Source organism: Sylvia atricapilla, chromosome 1 (assembly GCF_009819655.1).
Source record: "Sylvia atricapilla isolate bSylAtr1 chromosome 1, bSylAtr1.pri, whole genome shotgun sequence".
NCBI lineage: Eukaryota > Metazoa > Chordata > Aves > Passeriformes > Sylviidae > Sylvia > Sylvia atricapilla.
The window spans coordinates 90,158,359-90,173,789 of record NC_089140.1 but is presented as its reverse complement, the minus strand read 5'-3'; positions in this window follow the sequence as shown (position 1 = coordinate 90,173,789).

The window sequence follows — 15,431 nt, the reverse complement described above, 5'->3', positions numbered from 1 at the left end:
GCCATCCTTCTGTACTCTGCCTGTTACTAAAGAAAACATGTTGCAAAGGAAGGAGACATGAAAAGGAAGCTCTGAGTATTTTATCCTACATTTCTAAAACTGTCTGTGTCACCTAAGACCACAAAATCCCATAAGAAAACAGAGGAATGGGTCCTTATTTTCACTGGAGCAGGTGAGGAGAGATTGTGACCGCAGTCAGATGCTCAGAGCATTGCAGAGGAAGCCTTTGGAGGGGAGAGTGCTCTCTGAGTGAGGCATGGCTTGGCACCATCACTGCTTTCTTTTCTGTATCCAGAACAAAGGGTTTCTCACTTCAGAGAAGGATTTCAAAACACCGATTTTTCTTTTTGGAGATGAAACAGCTGCCCATAGTGAGGTATATAGTGTCCTTCCCCACCCTCCTCTTTTGCAGTGCTCTGTACAATGCATTTGTGTGCAGGGGGAAACGTGCTGTCACCCTGAAACCCAGCAGGATGAAATATTTTCTACAAAGCTCAGCCACAGCCAAAAAAAAAAAAGCTCACAGACAGATTTTTTTAGGAAAGAAAGAGAACACACCAGAGGATGTTGATGTATCGATTGAGGTGGGTTGGGGGGAAATGCATCTTGGATACTATAGGCAGTGCTCCTCCTGTCCCACATTAATCTGAAGCAAGAAGGGATGCAAAAAAGGAAGCTTAGAATTTAGAACTTTAGATGACCAATTAAAGAGTCCAATTAGGTCCAAAAGGATTTGGGAACTTCTGAAACTTGCGGAAAAATCAGTCATGTTCACTGCAAGGTGCTATTTCCCAAATGTTTGACCATCTATCACTTTAATGCTTTATAGATCATTGACTAACTGTCCCATACAAAGATGTAAAGCAGGAGTAACGGAAATGGAACATAATTCTAGGATCCAGAGGTTATGTGTGATTGCACCAAGAAAAATATTGGCATCATATTACTGTGAAGCTCTTAGTCATTACTGTTGACTTCACTCTCAGTTCTCATATACAGGCTTATGGTAGTACTACGCTCTTTTACACTACAACACTGAAGCATGCTCTGAAGCATGAACCCAAAGTTTTGGGTTCTATTTGAAAGATTGAATGCTATGAACAAGGTATAAAGGTCTACCAAAATTGCTCAAATTGCTGTACAAATCATTGATCAAGGAGAACACTGAGGTAATCTGAATCAGTGTTCCTGGCAGGGGATGCGACAAACAAAACAAATCATAAGAGTTAGTGGAAGCATGAGTTAAGGTACAAATAAAGGTGATATGTATCATTAACACTCCAGCCTTTTTCCGTAGACAAAGGTTTCTGGATAGAACCATTCTGGATGGAATAGTTAGAATTCCTGCTGGTTTTCTTGCATACTGTATGTAAGGATAAATGATGCAAAGCCATGCAAAGCAGAAAGACTTGTGGTGCCTGAAAGGTCTCACAAATTAACAGGCAAGATTATTGCCTAACTATTCCAGAAGCCCACTCCACCTCTTATTTTAAGCAAATGTTGGCAGGTATGACAGACAATTTAATCATTGCAGATGCCTCCAGCACGGTTACAAAGGAAAAAGATATGTATAGTGAGCATCACTCCTACTCTGGGAATATGTGCAAAATAAGCATGGATGTAGAGGATCCTAAAGCCAGGAAGCTGACTGTTTTCTCACCTGGTACTGATGATGATGATACCAGAGAAATTTATTCCGTGACATGCTTTGTTTTAGTTTCTTGGTGCATTTCTTCATGTTAAGACCTAACCATGCAAGAATCCTTTTGGTTTTCCTGATTCTCTTAGCAAGACATTCACAAATAGATAGGAGTGGAGTCGCAGTGTGCTCCCATTTTAACTTTGGAAGAGACCAGAGAAGGAGGGAATAACACAGAATTCTCCCTTCCTACTGACTGGACACAGATTGCATTATTGTTCTTTGTATGTAGTGTATGTTGTGGAAAAATGCAAGATTATTTTTTATAGAACCAATTCTGCAACCCTAAGAAACAAAAAATATTTCATAGCCCCACAACAAGAATGTTGGACAAGTAACTCCAATAAACGACTGCTGAGAAAAGGCATTCGGAACCTTTGTATGCCAGACTAGCAGACTGCATTTACCTGTCTTAAATAGGATGACCTACACCAGCTTTCTAAACCAGAAAGTTTTCTAAAACTTTCTTACGTGTTCAAAAGACACAAAATTCTCAACATAATTACATCCACTAATATCTGACTTCATCACATGACCATCCTTGTTCCTTTAAAAATCACAACATGAAGACGAGAGGCTGTCCTCCAGTTTCGGAAATGGCCATATTTTCTGGATAGTGCCTTCTCTCTGTTTTAACCTTCTGAAAATGCAGTTTCTGCTGGATAGCCAACTCAGAATAGCCAGGAGAATTCTGATCCTTTTAGTTTAGCCAATGAAGTGATATTCTCATTAAAAATAGTGGGTTACACCATCCTAGGATAACTGACTGGCTCTTGAGCAAATATTTAGAAATCATTTACAGTGAACGGCCTCTGATTGTTTGTAAAGTGTTTTTGAAGCACAATATTTAGGTCTTTCAGGACAGATGCTCAAAAATAGATAATGGACATACTTTTAAGTTTGTGAATGTAAGCTTAACTTCTCATGAATCTGTATTATTAAATTTTATGCATAGTGCTAACTTGATATTTAAAATTGTAGTTCTCATTCTTCAGTACACAAGCAAAGAAAATTTAATGTATAGAAGGTATGATTCCAAAGTTAAATATGTAGGTTTTGGAAGAATGTCAAAACATTTTAACTCAAAATATTCTCTGGGCATATATTTGCACAACTTTGTTTCTTTCGATAAAATCCAAATATCTCAAGCTAGTCTGGGGATAGTTAATGACTTTCTAGGAGAAAACACTAAAATGTTTTGCAGAATTTAATGTGGGTTTTTTAAAGTTTCTTTTTCTACTCTACCTTTTCTTTGCATTTTGCCAAAACTGTTATGTTCCCCAGAGTATGATGAGAAATTATATTTGCAGTATTTCAAATTATAGGAAAAGGAAATTGCACAGTGACCCTTCCTTATGTGCAAGAAAATCTTATAATTTTTTTGCTGAAAGGGGGGGCATGTGAGGGTGTGTGATGCCTTTGAGAAAAGAAGCAGCCTTTTGTCAGTGCTAACAAGCTATAACCTACAAAATCATTTCATGAATTTGATTAATTTAAGAACTTATGCTCATCATTATACTGAAATTTGCTAATTCCTCTTGCACAATCTTTAAATACCTTAGATTAAGCACATACTGGAATGTGACAAAATCAGTTCTCTTCACTATAAACTTGGGTAACTCATTTTTGAAAGGAACCAAAAGTCTTTGCTTTCTTAAGGAGTGTGGTCAAAGATTTACAATTCCACTTGGGAATGTTTTCTAATCTACCACTGAAGGTAAGTGGAAAATTAGAGGCAGATTTTTCCATTTCAGAGAGGCACTGAATAGGGAGGAAAGTCTGCTGTTCTTTGCAATTGTGACCAGCTAAATTCACTCATGTCCCTCCACTTCCTCATCATGAATTCATATTACTTCATATATTTCTGTGACTCTTGTTAAGGTGTAGGAAAACACCTACAATAATGAAAGGCATTTGTCAAAATACATGTCTGCTCTAGTCTTTATGGGTTGGTTTTTTTTTTTGTTTTGTTTTGTTTTGTTTTTTTTTTTTTTTTTTTCTTTTTTTTCTTTTTTTTTCTGTAACACTATGATTCACAGCCGTATCTTGTCTGGTGGACTCCAGAAATCCCACTGAAATGGAGGAAAACAACTGTTTTAGTCTTTTGTGGGATTTTTTCTTAGACATATCTGCATGTCTTGAAAGTGTCATTGCAAAGCAGGTGGTATTCAGTGGAAAATAGTTCAAACTTGTCCAACTTCTTTTTTTTTTTTTTTTTTTTTCTCTCACAGCAATGCAACATTTCATCAATAACTAAGTGAAGCACTAAAACATGACTTTGTTCAGCCTACTAAACTGGGAAAAGGACATTCATATCTTCAGTCCCATTAATAAACATTATGCACAAAGATGGCAATAACAATGGAACACAAAATATATATTTTAATGCCTTTTATTTAGATTAAAGTTGTTTAATGGTTGATTGGCCACCTGTAAGTCAAACATCAGCTTGACTACTTCAATTCCACAGTGAATAAAATTAACTACTAGCAGTATTTAAACATGACTACAGTGCATTTTCTTCCAGTCTAAGATGGACATGATGATGGTGGATCACAAGATCTTCAAATGAGCACGAACCTGGAAGTGATCTGGGTTCCCTCAGAAGGAGCATCTTTAAATTCCTTCCACAAGCAATAGGGGAAGCTATTCTGCTGCCAGAGAATCTTCTTTGGGAGCAGGGAATATAAGTAGAAGGTGTGAATTGAGTTATTTATATATTTATGTCTTGTCATATGTCTGTTTGCTTGTTTTAATCTATGTAGGTAAGTGAGAATGAAATATTGAAGAAAAAAAACGTAGTTTGGTTTTGTCTTTGGTATAAACCTTTTGAAACACCACTTAATATACTACATAGTAACGAAGATTGTAAGACTCAAGATGTATCTCCCTGTTTTAATTTGATAGGTCTTAGAGATTTGTTCATTCTCTAACTATGTTTTCTTCCCTGAGAGCACCGATTAAATACATACCTTATATGTGTACTGTGTGTCTCAATTATCAAATGTATTTAAGTGACAGAAGCTGTACTGCTTCTCTATGTTGAAGGCACTTCCTTTCAGAAATAAGGATAAAGTGGTAAATGTTGACTAGTGGGTTATTTTTGCCCACCAGAAAGGAGTCATCTAACATTTCTCTGGTTTTATTATTGTGTATTTACTTTCCCTAGCTACACTAGAAAGCTTGTTATTCTTTAGGGCAAGAAAGTTTGAAAATAACATGCTTCAAATGTATTTTACTTTCTGATAGTGAGTGGCACTTTTAGTTTGATCCCTACATGTTAAAATATTATCAGCTTTTTTTCTTTCCAGGAGTAGATCCTTTCAAAAATGAAAACTTAAACATGCTTTTTACTTCAGACTTTTTAATCTGACCCTTCAAACAGGAGAAAAAACCCTCACCATGCAAGGTAGAAGAGCAATCAAGAAATCTTTACTATTCATATTTTTATCTGGCTTTTGTCTTTTTTAACTGTTTTGGTGACATTTGCTTTGAAAACATAGGTCTTTGTTTCTACCCTCCTTGAAAGATTATAATTGATTCAGTTGCCGTCTGTGTGCACATGATGAGTATTTGTTGTGTAGATGGAATCAGTACTGGCAGAATATTGCTGCATGCTGCATGTTGCATTATTCACTTTCATCTGCATGCAGCTCGTGGCTGGCAGGCTCCTCACAGCTACCTTTAAAGTGGCTTATCCAAGATAAAGCTCTGGCTTGTTTAGTAGGGAAGTCTAGTAGATCAGTTGTCATATTGGAAGCCTCCTGCTGAATTCAGGAGAGAACACAGGAGAGGAGACATGCCAAGGTCTGATAGATGAGTTTTTTGAGATGGCATTACTGTACTCCAAAAAGCTCTGGTCATTTTCCTTGAAGTTATCACTTTGTCTGAAAAGCAAAACGAAGTTGAACTAAGCAGAGATAAATTCTGAGATAGAAACAACCTGTGTTTTCCCATTCACTGTCACTATTATACCCTGTGCAATCCAAAGAGCAAAATGATGTCTTGGAAAGCAGGTGATGTAACCCTATTTAATGGTGCATAAATACCTAAAATAAATCCCAGCAAGTCTCTCATTTGTTCATTTTACCTTTTGTGAGAATCATCCAACTGACTTAAAAGTGATGATTTAATATTGAAAGTCAATGGATATGCTTTTTCAGAAAGATGCTGTGCAGTCTGAAAATTTCTTCTCGAAGACCATTTTGTTAACTTCAGGGTTTCTGTAATGGCATTGAAAGAAAACTTGTCATGAATTTATGGCATCAATTTTGAGGGGAAAAAAATGGGAAAACCAAAATGATAGTGTGTGTCTGCAGCTCGGCTACATCAGCAGGAAATCTCAGTGCTTACATCACCAGTGGTGCTGGGTTGATGCTAAGCAGCCAAACTTCCTTGACCAGCTTTGCCCTTTTGCTGACTTTGCAGCTGGGGAAGAACAGCCTGGGGGTGTACTAACATCTTAAGCTGCTGCACAACATGACCTGGAGCTTGTCTAGTACTGACTCTGGAAAAGGTAATTTGCCAAAAAAAAAAAAAGAGAGAAAATCGATTTTCATTGAAATATATTATTAAGCATCGCTGTTTAGCCCTGACTGTTATATTTAAAGTTTACTAATATTAAACATGCTCTAAAGACCTATTCCAGCCAGGAAGATTACTGTTTTGAAGGTGTTTTCGTGGTTTTGGACTGACAAAAAATACTTTAGACAACGAACATTAAAACCTAGCGTTTCACAGTCTGAAAACATCCTCTTTCAGCTCCTGCATATATTCTTTTCCCTATCCAATCGCATTGTACTGCAGACCTTGTGTATTGAATAGGAAGTAGGTGGGATAAAAAGAAAAGTAAAAAACCAAAAACAACAACAAAACAAAACCGGGGGTGGGGGGGGGGGGTGGGGAAGGGGGAAATAGAAAAAATGCTAATGCTTTAAGAAAGTTTTGGAAATGGTAGTCTGATCTTAGATAGAAAAGGAAGAAAGAAATTTGTGATGACATAGATTTTCAGTGCTAACTCTGCAATGCTTATTTATTCCTTACACTGAATGTACATGTAGACTATATTTAAGTCTTTTCCTGAGCCCTAAAATGGATTTTAATTGTCTCTTTTATACAGGTATGTTAGTTACTTCCTGAAGTCATCCCGAGTGAATTAGCTGCCATCCAGAATTGTTCTACCCTGCTGGTTGTCTTGTTTTTCCAATTTTGACATAATTCCTGTTAATTACTGAAAGCATATCAACGGTTTTCTATGTAACTATTTTGCAACAACTGTTGTTGCAACTTTCCCTGTGTTTCCCTTACACTAATTTTTCATTTTATTACATATATTTCCATTTTGATTAATATTTAAGTTATGGGAAAAAATACATATTTAGCACCTAAAACTCTTTCAATAAGTGTTTGCAACTAAGAATATTTAGGCAGTGGGTTAGAGTAACTCCATATGCTATGCCGTCCTGTCAAAAATATTCACTGCAGATGAAATTCTAGCCTCTATAAATCTTCAACAAGATACCAAATATCTTCACTTCAATTGATAGCTTGAGCTAGCTTGCCTTATGGTATGGTACTAGTTACATTTGCAAGTTACACTTTGAAGGATTGAGAGGTTGCTATCTAGATGTCCTTTGACATGTGTTTCTTTTACTAGTATGGTTGTTATTGTCTTCAGTCAAAAGTACGTAATGCAAATCGAGATAGGGAAGGAAGGAAATATTGTGTATAATAAGAGAAAAAAAAAGATTATTCACAGATTTCTCAGGGACCACTCAAGCAAAACAGTGGCAGGGTCTTTTTGCTTAAGGCTGAGTTTGTAGCCTGAGGTTTTCCAGCTTTTCTCCCCTTCCATGCGAATCTAGAATGTACTGAGATAGGAAATAGAATAGACTGAGATGTGTTGTACTTCTTTTGTATAACGAGGAAAATAATGTTGATATATCAAACTAGAAATCAAAATAATAGCTTAGATAGTTAAAAACAGCTTCATTGCTGTTTTTTTCTCTTTTCTCATACTGTAGTGAACTTGCATACGGATTAGTTTTAGGCCTGTTGCAGCCTTACAGTTAAAATAACCCACAATGTCTCCTGATTTTGGTGTTCTGATGTGTCCATTCCTGTACATGTTAATTTTTTTAAGAAACTAGGGAATAAAAATTAGTTTGAGAAACTAGAAAATTATTTGGCCGAACATCCTCAAGACGCTTATTTTGTTGCATTTTGTTCCCTTTTTATATTTAAAATCAAAATTATTTTATAACACAGAGTCCCATTAGTTAGTGTGGGACAGAAAGAATTATTATCATCATAGAAGGTGAGAAATAAGTATTTGCTTTTGTGTGTATCAAATATAGATACTATAAATACTTAGGAAAAAAACAAAGTTATTACAAGGACTTAAGTGAGCACAAACTATTGAATAATAAATAAAATAAACAATATTTGTTAAGTCAATGCTTTTTCATCCATTTGCATTTTTTAAGTGAAAAATAATGGCTTAAGAGTTATATTTCAGTTTATCTGGGAGAAGATTCATTTATGGCCGCCTAGGCAAGAGTTGACAAGAAATTTTCAATGTATTTATAGTATTGGTAGAAATTAATAATTGATGTTGGTATTATTATTAAATTTCTGTCAACTAAGGAAGACTGATAATCGTTTTGCCTAAAGGAACACATCCTAGCAGTATATCTATTTGATATCAAGGTGTCAATTGACTCTTAAATGAAATATGTGGACTTTTCTGACAATTCATGGATTTTTAAGGATCTTTAGTATTTTGTGAATATTTAGATTCGTTTTTTGCACCCTTCCTCCCAAGAAAATATGTGTCTATGCAGACACATCACAATAACCTGGTCACAAAACTTGAAAAGTGTTGTCTGTCCATACATGGGGATTTTTTTTGTCTCTGTGCCATCACTGAAAATTTCAGTCAAAACCTACTACTAAAATGTGCACTGAAAGGTGTACTGAACCTCAGAGTCATTTCTCTGACTTTTCTTGGATGGAGTATTGAATCACTGTAAGGGTTACACACATTAGAATAGCAGGTAATAGACCAGTGCTGAACTCTTTCAAAAAATTATTGTGGAAATCACACAATGCTCTAATTGAACTTACAACACTGCAAATAAAAAAAAACTGCGGGAGCATACCTGAATTTTACTCCAAACATAGCTCAAAACTAGGAATTGTTTTGACACAGAGGTGTCAGATTTTAGAACAACAATGGCATTTAGTTATAATAATATGCTTTCCGTGTTTGACATTGCTTTTTGCTGTATAGTGTTGCTAGGATTCCTGTAGCTGAACCAGGAAAAATTCTAGATTTGTGAAGCAGAGGGAAATTGCTCTTAGCTCATAGGACTAATATTTCTTTCTTTAACCCATTCACCAATTTAATTCTAGAGAGGAATTGCAAAGCAAAGTGTGCGACCTCTGTCCACAGTCACCCACTTCACTGATGAGGCTGAAGTATTGCAACATGGGCTGTGCCCTCTGGTCTGATGAAACCTGTCAACAGCATTGTAGATTAAGGATTTCCTGAGCTCAGTTTCTTACTGCTGACCTTTATTTCTTCATAGTTGTATTATACTGAAAATATCAAAATGTATTCATAGAAATTAAGCCTGAAACTGTACACAGATGGAGATCTTAACAATTACTGTTGGACCACTTGTTTATCCACAGTGGAGCTGGCAGTTTGAAACGTGCAGCTTTCCTTAGTTGCTAGGGCAGCATGTTTGTATGTAATTTCCAACACATTACTTCCAGTTTTACAGTAAAAGGTCTGGAAATCACAGTTCATTTTTGTTATTGTTTTGAAGTCAGCTCCTATCCTGCATGTGCCATGCACCCAAGAATGACTCCGTGCAGCCTCTATAGGAGAAGGTGAACGATGCTAAATTATTTTCTCTTCAGAATTTTATTTACCAGCCTTATATGCTGCTCTGGAGAGAGACTTTGCACTGAGTTACAACAAAGTGAAATTAGCAGGTAGTGAGTAACATCCCAAACACCAAAGTCAGCATTACACATACTGCTGCTGATCTCTTGTTTAAATAATTTTGACCACTGGAGGCTAAGCCTAACCTCTTCATGTGGCATGCGAAAGAAAGAGGCATTTGTCATTCTGGTGTTTCAAAGAGAGTTTCTGAAAAGCTATCCTGCTTCAGTCTCTCCTTTTCACTTCAGAAAAGCAGTGCTAGGCAGAGTTAAATGGATTAATTACCTTTTCAGTGTAAGAGAAAAAAGAAATGAGTCGTGTCTTTATCTCCTCTGATTTCAGAGGCTGACTGGAGGCTTTTCAGATGCGCATATCCCTTTAATGACTTAATCGTCTAATTAGGTGACTTGCAAAGCTATTGGCAAATGAGCAGAGGGTTATTTTCTAATTCCCATGTATCTGTTGATAGAGCAAAGGATTCTGGTATAGTCTCTGTCTTTTCTCCCCCATTCAGAGTTCTGGAGATAAAGAGTTAAGATTAAAGACGAACAAGCTCTTTGAATAGGAAATGCAAAAAGGCTAGGGATGTGTTATTTTTATTTTAAACCTCTGCAGCTTTTTAGCAACAAAGTTGGCTTAGAGGATAGGTTTAAACCACTTAAAACAATCCCTCAATTTTGAAGTTGCATTTTCAATGCACCCACTTGATACATGTCAAACTGGCTCTAAGTCCTCAGTTGTGTTGATCTCACACATTTCACAGTGTGTTAAAATGGACAATTAACAAATGTTCTTTACAGGTGAACGCTGAGGTTAAAGTACAGGCAGAGTTCTGTGGTCATGATGCAGTGGTGTCTAAAGCAAGTAGCCAGCAAATATAGTCTGAACTTCTGTTCAGCTCAAGCTCCAAGCTGATGCTACCTTTGTTAATTTGGGATGTGTGGGCTTCGTTTCGTGTTGAGTCCACTATCTGTGTTTATTTGTGGCATTTCAAACATATCAATTTCACCTTTACTGTAAATGCCAGGAAAACACCGTGCCCTTTGCTGTTGTTTCACTGCTGTTGTTTAAAGTCATACTTTACTGTGAAAATAACACTTACTTTAGGGGCCACAGAAAGTTGTCTAAATCATGACTTGGCAATATGGATGTTAAAATAATTCGGGGGTCTTTAATGTCATTGTGGGAGATTTGCAGAAGTAAAACCAACTATTTTTGTATTTCTGAGGCTCAGATAGTGTTGCCAGGTATGTGACAAACAACACTGGATTCTTAAGTACAACTTTTGGATATTAATGGTATTTCAGCACAGTACAAACCTCTGTCACAAAAATAAATTTAAATTAATCAGAGTAAATGCAATTAAGGAATGAATTTAGCCTTGATAAGATGATTAGAAGGTTGGTTGGGAATGTTTGAGCTGAAGGAGTAGTCAAAATCAAGGAGATAACAGTAACTGATTATGAGTTGATGCAGAGAACCCATCCACAGGATATGTATAATAGCATTTTAGTTGCATCTAATTGAACAGACTTGTACAGAGAGCACTATGGCTAGTTTTAATGAATTCTCATATGAAGGAACTCTCCAGCTCACCTAGCACCCATTATCTCAATTCTGGAAGAAGGTCTTTAGTCTTTGCTCTGACACAGGAGTTATCCAGCATCATCCTTTCCCCTAGATTGTTAATGTTTTTTCTTCACTTTCTCTGGACAGTCATTATTCCTTTTTGCAGGATTTACCCCCTGTATTCAACAGACTTCCTCTTCTTCAAATCATGATGAAGTGCCATATCCTAAACTGAAACTTTAGAAATTATGTGTTATCGAGCCTCTACAGACACCACTGAATGTTAACTTGCACTGGGATAGTCAGTTGCCCACTGACACTGTTAAACATGTTAGTTAGACTTACAACTTGTACATTATATTCGCCCACCTTCCTTATCTGTGTCCTAGTTTTAGACAGAGCATGGCCATGGTGCAGTTTTCCAACACTTATACCTTCAGTCTTACTTGGTCTCTGCTGCCAAGAGTGCCTGTGCAGTCATCCAGTTCCAATAATCTACCACTCTGCTTTGGTTTGTGCATATTTTTGGTGGATGCATCTAAGAATGACTGTATTGTGGGAAGCCAGGAGTGAAGGCCCAATTTGAAGTGTAGCAGTTTCTATCTTCTCTGTTCAACCCCATGCATTTTACCTGTTGGGATTTCTTTCCCAGACTGACAAGCAACCAGAAAATAAATTTCTTCTTTTCAAATTTTTTTTTCCAGACAAAACATCTGGTTTTGGAAAACACACTTTATGTGTTAAGCCTACTTTTCATGAATTCCTGTAAATTTTCTTTTAATGTGATTTTTTTTCTTCTTTCTGTTCTTCTAGAGAATTTCTATTTTATAAATTTGATAGTTTATTGTTGTGACAAAAGCAGCCACTGGTTTGGAAACATCAAAATATATTTTTTTTTATTCCAGTTCAGAATGAACACATTAAAAAACATATCAAAAGACATGCATGAAAGAGAAACTCCTACTCTTGACTAAATTTAGTATAACTAATTAGAATGTATACCAGTCAAATCTATTTTTCTTTTGTTAGGTAATGTAGGTCTACAACAGAACAAATAATTTAAAAACATTGAAAAAGCTTAGTTGATCTGCACAGGCACATCTGTCGCTTCTCTTTCATTATTGACATCAGTGGCTTAATACACCATTAAAACAAAATCTGTTTTAAAATATATATAAGACCTGACTCCTGCAGTGCACTGACTGATGTCCTATGAATTCCAGCTCAGGCCTCACCAGCCATATGGACTTATATTGCATTGTTCATTAATATTGAATCCAAGAGTTCTCAGTGAAAGCTTGGAGATTTCTGCCTCTCTTGATATTTGAACACAGTGTATCTCTGTAGACATTGTCAGTCCTAGAGGTCTGTTGTTTGGAATAAATCACAGCATTTACGCCTTCGTGTCATTAGAAGTAAGTCAGTTCTCTGATAAACTCATCTACAGAATCATCTGGGTAGCAATGCTGATCCAGTAAGTTTTATTTCAGATATAACATAATCTGATACCATCTACTTTTCCCTAAATCCTATCCTGATGATACTCCCTGCTGGAGTCCGCTACAAATGTTCTTCCATACCCTCTTGTTAATCATGATTGCATTCTAGTCCTGCTTTTTGGTGTAGGGTGACTCTGTGGTCTGTCCACATATGTTATGAAAGAATAACTCTCATCTCTGAAATTCACTCAGAGATTGATATTGATAAGAGAAATATTTTAACATGGGTAAATATAATAGTGATCCCCATCTCTAGCATTTAACAGAAACAGGTTTTGCCTGCATTGTTCCCATAGGTATATTAGTTTGAAACGGTTACTAAGGAAAACCTTGTTTTAGAGCTATGCTTTTTTATTTTATTTGTTTTTTTTTTTTACCAGGAAGAAATAACTTCTAAGATCTTGAATAGCTATTTAGAAGCACAGGCACTGAACATCAACTTTGAAAGGCATGCAAGTGAACATGTACTGGGAAGAAAGCTGTACCAAAGTAATTCTCAGGCATGCATCTTGCCTGATTGAGAAGTGATTGGGAAAAGTGTTTTTAGATATTTTGTTCAAGACCTGAGCATGTCAGTAATGCCAAGATTGGTAGGACAGAAGTCCATCCAATGCTCTTAAATACTCTGATTCACGAAGTTATTAAGTCATAAATCAGTGCAAGGGGAGAGGGTATTCTAGGGAAGTACTATTTTTTGACATGTATGCTGTATTCTGGGGAGGTATTATTTTATGTACCCATGGTTCTCCATACTCATCCTCCACACACTGCCACTAGAGACACAGTACTGACTGCAATGCATCACTGGTTAATTAAATATGGGAATTCTTGGGCTTTTTCTGTTTGTTTGTTTGTTTGTGTTTTTAAACATAAACTGTAATGGAGCATCTGCACAAGGTCTGTAACATAATCTGTGTGCCTCTAGGAAAAGTACCTAAGTTAATTAATTGTCATTACTGTTCACTGTAATTTCCAGGACCAAGTGTCGTAAGTCTGTCACATACTACTTGGTAACTGTAAATTTACAACCAAACATGTCTGCAGTTATGTGAAGTGTTAGAGGCATTCATTTAACTAAATATTTATGAGCAGAAGAAAACATCAGCTCACTAATTCCTTGTAGGAAACCATTGGTCTCCAAAGCAATCTCTGAATCTCAGAAGATGAAAGTGTGAAAAAGAGTTAAGAGTGCCTAAATAAAGATTTTCTTTTTGTGGGATGCTGGAATTGACACAGGAAAAGCCTGGTCCCCTTTGTTCCCTTTGAGGATCCTCCGAGCAGGAGTACTCAGACTTGTTTGGACGATCTAATATCGGACGTGAAACAAGGAGCGCATGTATTGTGCCTGTCGCCAGCGGCTCTATTAGAAACAATTGGTCCCTTTCCAAGGCTACATGGGGCGTGATGTAATTCCATTTTCTTCCTGACTGCAGGAAAGGAAAATCAGGTAATTAAATGTGAGAAATCACCAGCCGGGGGGCCCTTTCTGCTTGGGTGGATTTCTCAACACTGCTGCCCATCCGCAAAAGCCAGAAACCGACCTGGGGAAAGTCGGCATGGCTCTGGACAAAAGCACGACACTGCCCATGAATGCACGGCGTACCAAACACAGTTTGTTGTCAGGAACTGACAAACCAGCCATGTCCAGCTCAAGTGGCCTTACTTCCCATCGGCTTGAAAAGGCCTGCCAGTGAGGAGACTTTGGTCACAGTGTTATGCTTTGTGCTCCTGGCCCCATTGTCCCAGGACCCCAGGTCCCGAGCAGGAGGCGTCACCACCCCACTAGAAGGCGACCAGGGGTGGTGGGACTGGGGGACAGAAATGGGATGAGGGCTTGAGGGGGTGGTCCTGAGGAAAACGTGCCCTGCAGCCAGGAGCAGCCTTGGTCACAATGACCTTGTCTCAGTTTTGGCTTCATGGTCTTTTTACAGCTTGAAAACCTGTATTTGCACCATGTCTCTCCCTTCTGCAGGCTGCAGAGCACGTTGGTTATGGAATAAAGTCTTAGTGCCAAGAAGCATTTATAAAGATTTTGTGAATCCTGTAGCAGAATTCAAATGTTATGTCTGTGACTAATAAAGAGTCTTATCATATATAGCCTTAACTTTCAGAAAGCCTGCACTGCCTAAGAGTGAATGAAACTCTGCAAACAGGCAATAAAGCTGTGGAGAATTTGAGCCACAGGTTTAGTGAGAGAACTAAAGTCATTTTAGTTCACTTTGATTACTCTTTTTAATAGGTAGCTTACAAGGAGTCCATCACCTGTTTTTTATAAGTAACTATGTTTGACATTTCAATTTCGTTCTTACAGCTTTTAATACATTTTTTATCTTGTACTCTTCTACAGATAATTTACTTCCCAGTGTTTCTTTGTAATAGCAACCGGAATGGAAAAAAATGTTCTCATTTATGTGTAAATTTTGTTAACAAACTCATCTGCATAAATCACATTTCTTCCCAAGGATTTTATGTGTAGTAGCTGCTTTTTTACTTAAGTTAGAACTTTAAAACAGCTTTCAAAATCAGCTTGAAAGTAAATTACAATGAAAATAAGATCAACACAACAAAACATTTTGATTTTGGCTTTAAAAAATAGAGGAGAAAGAATCAAGACAATAAAGGATATTAAGACCAAGGAAATTGTTAATACTTATGTGTTGTTTATAAAATGCATAAAAGGTTATAAAACAGGTTGCTCCATCCTTGTGTGTGT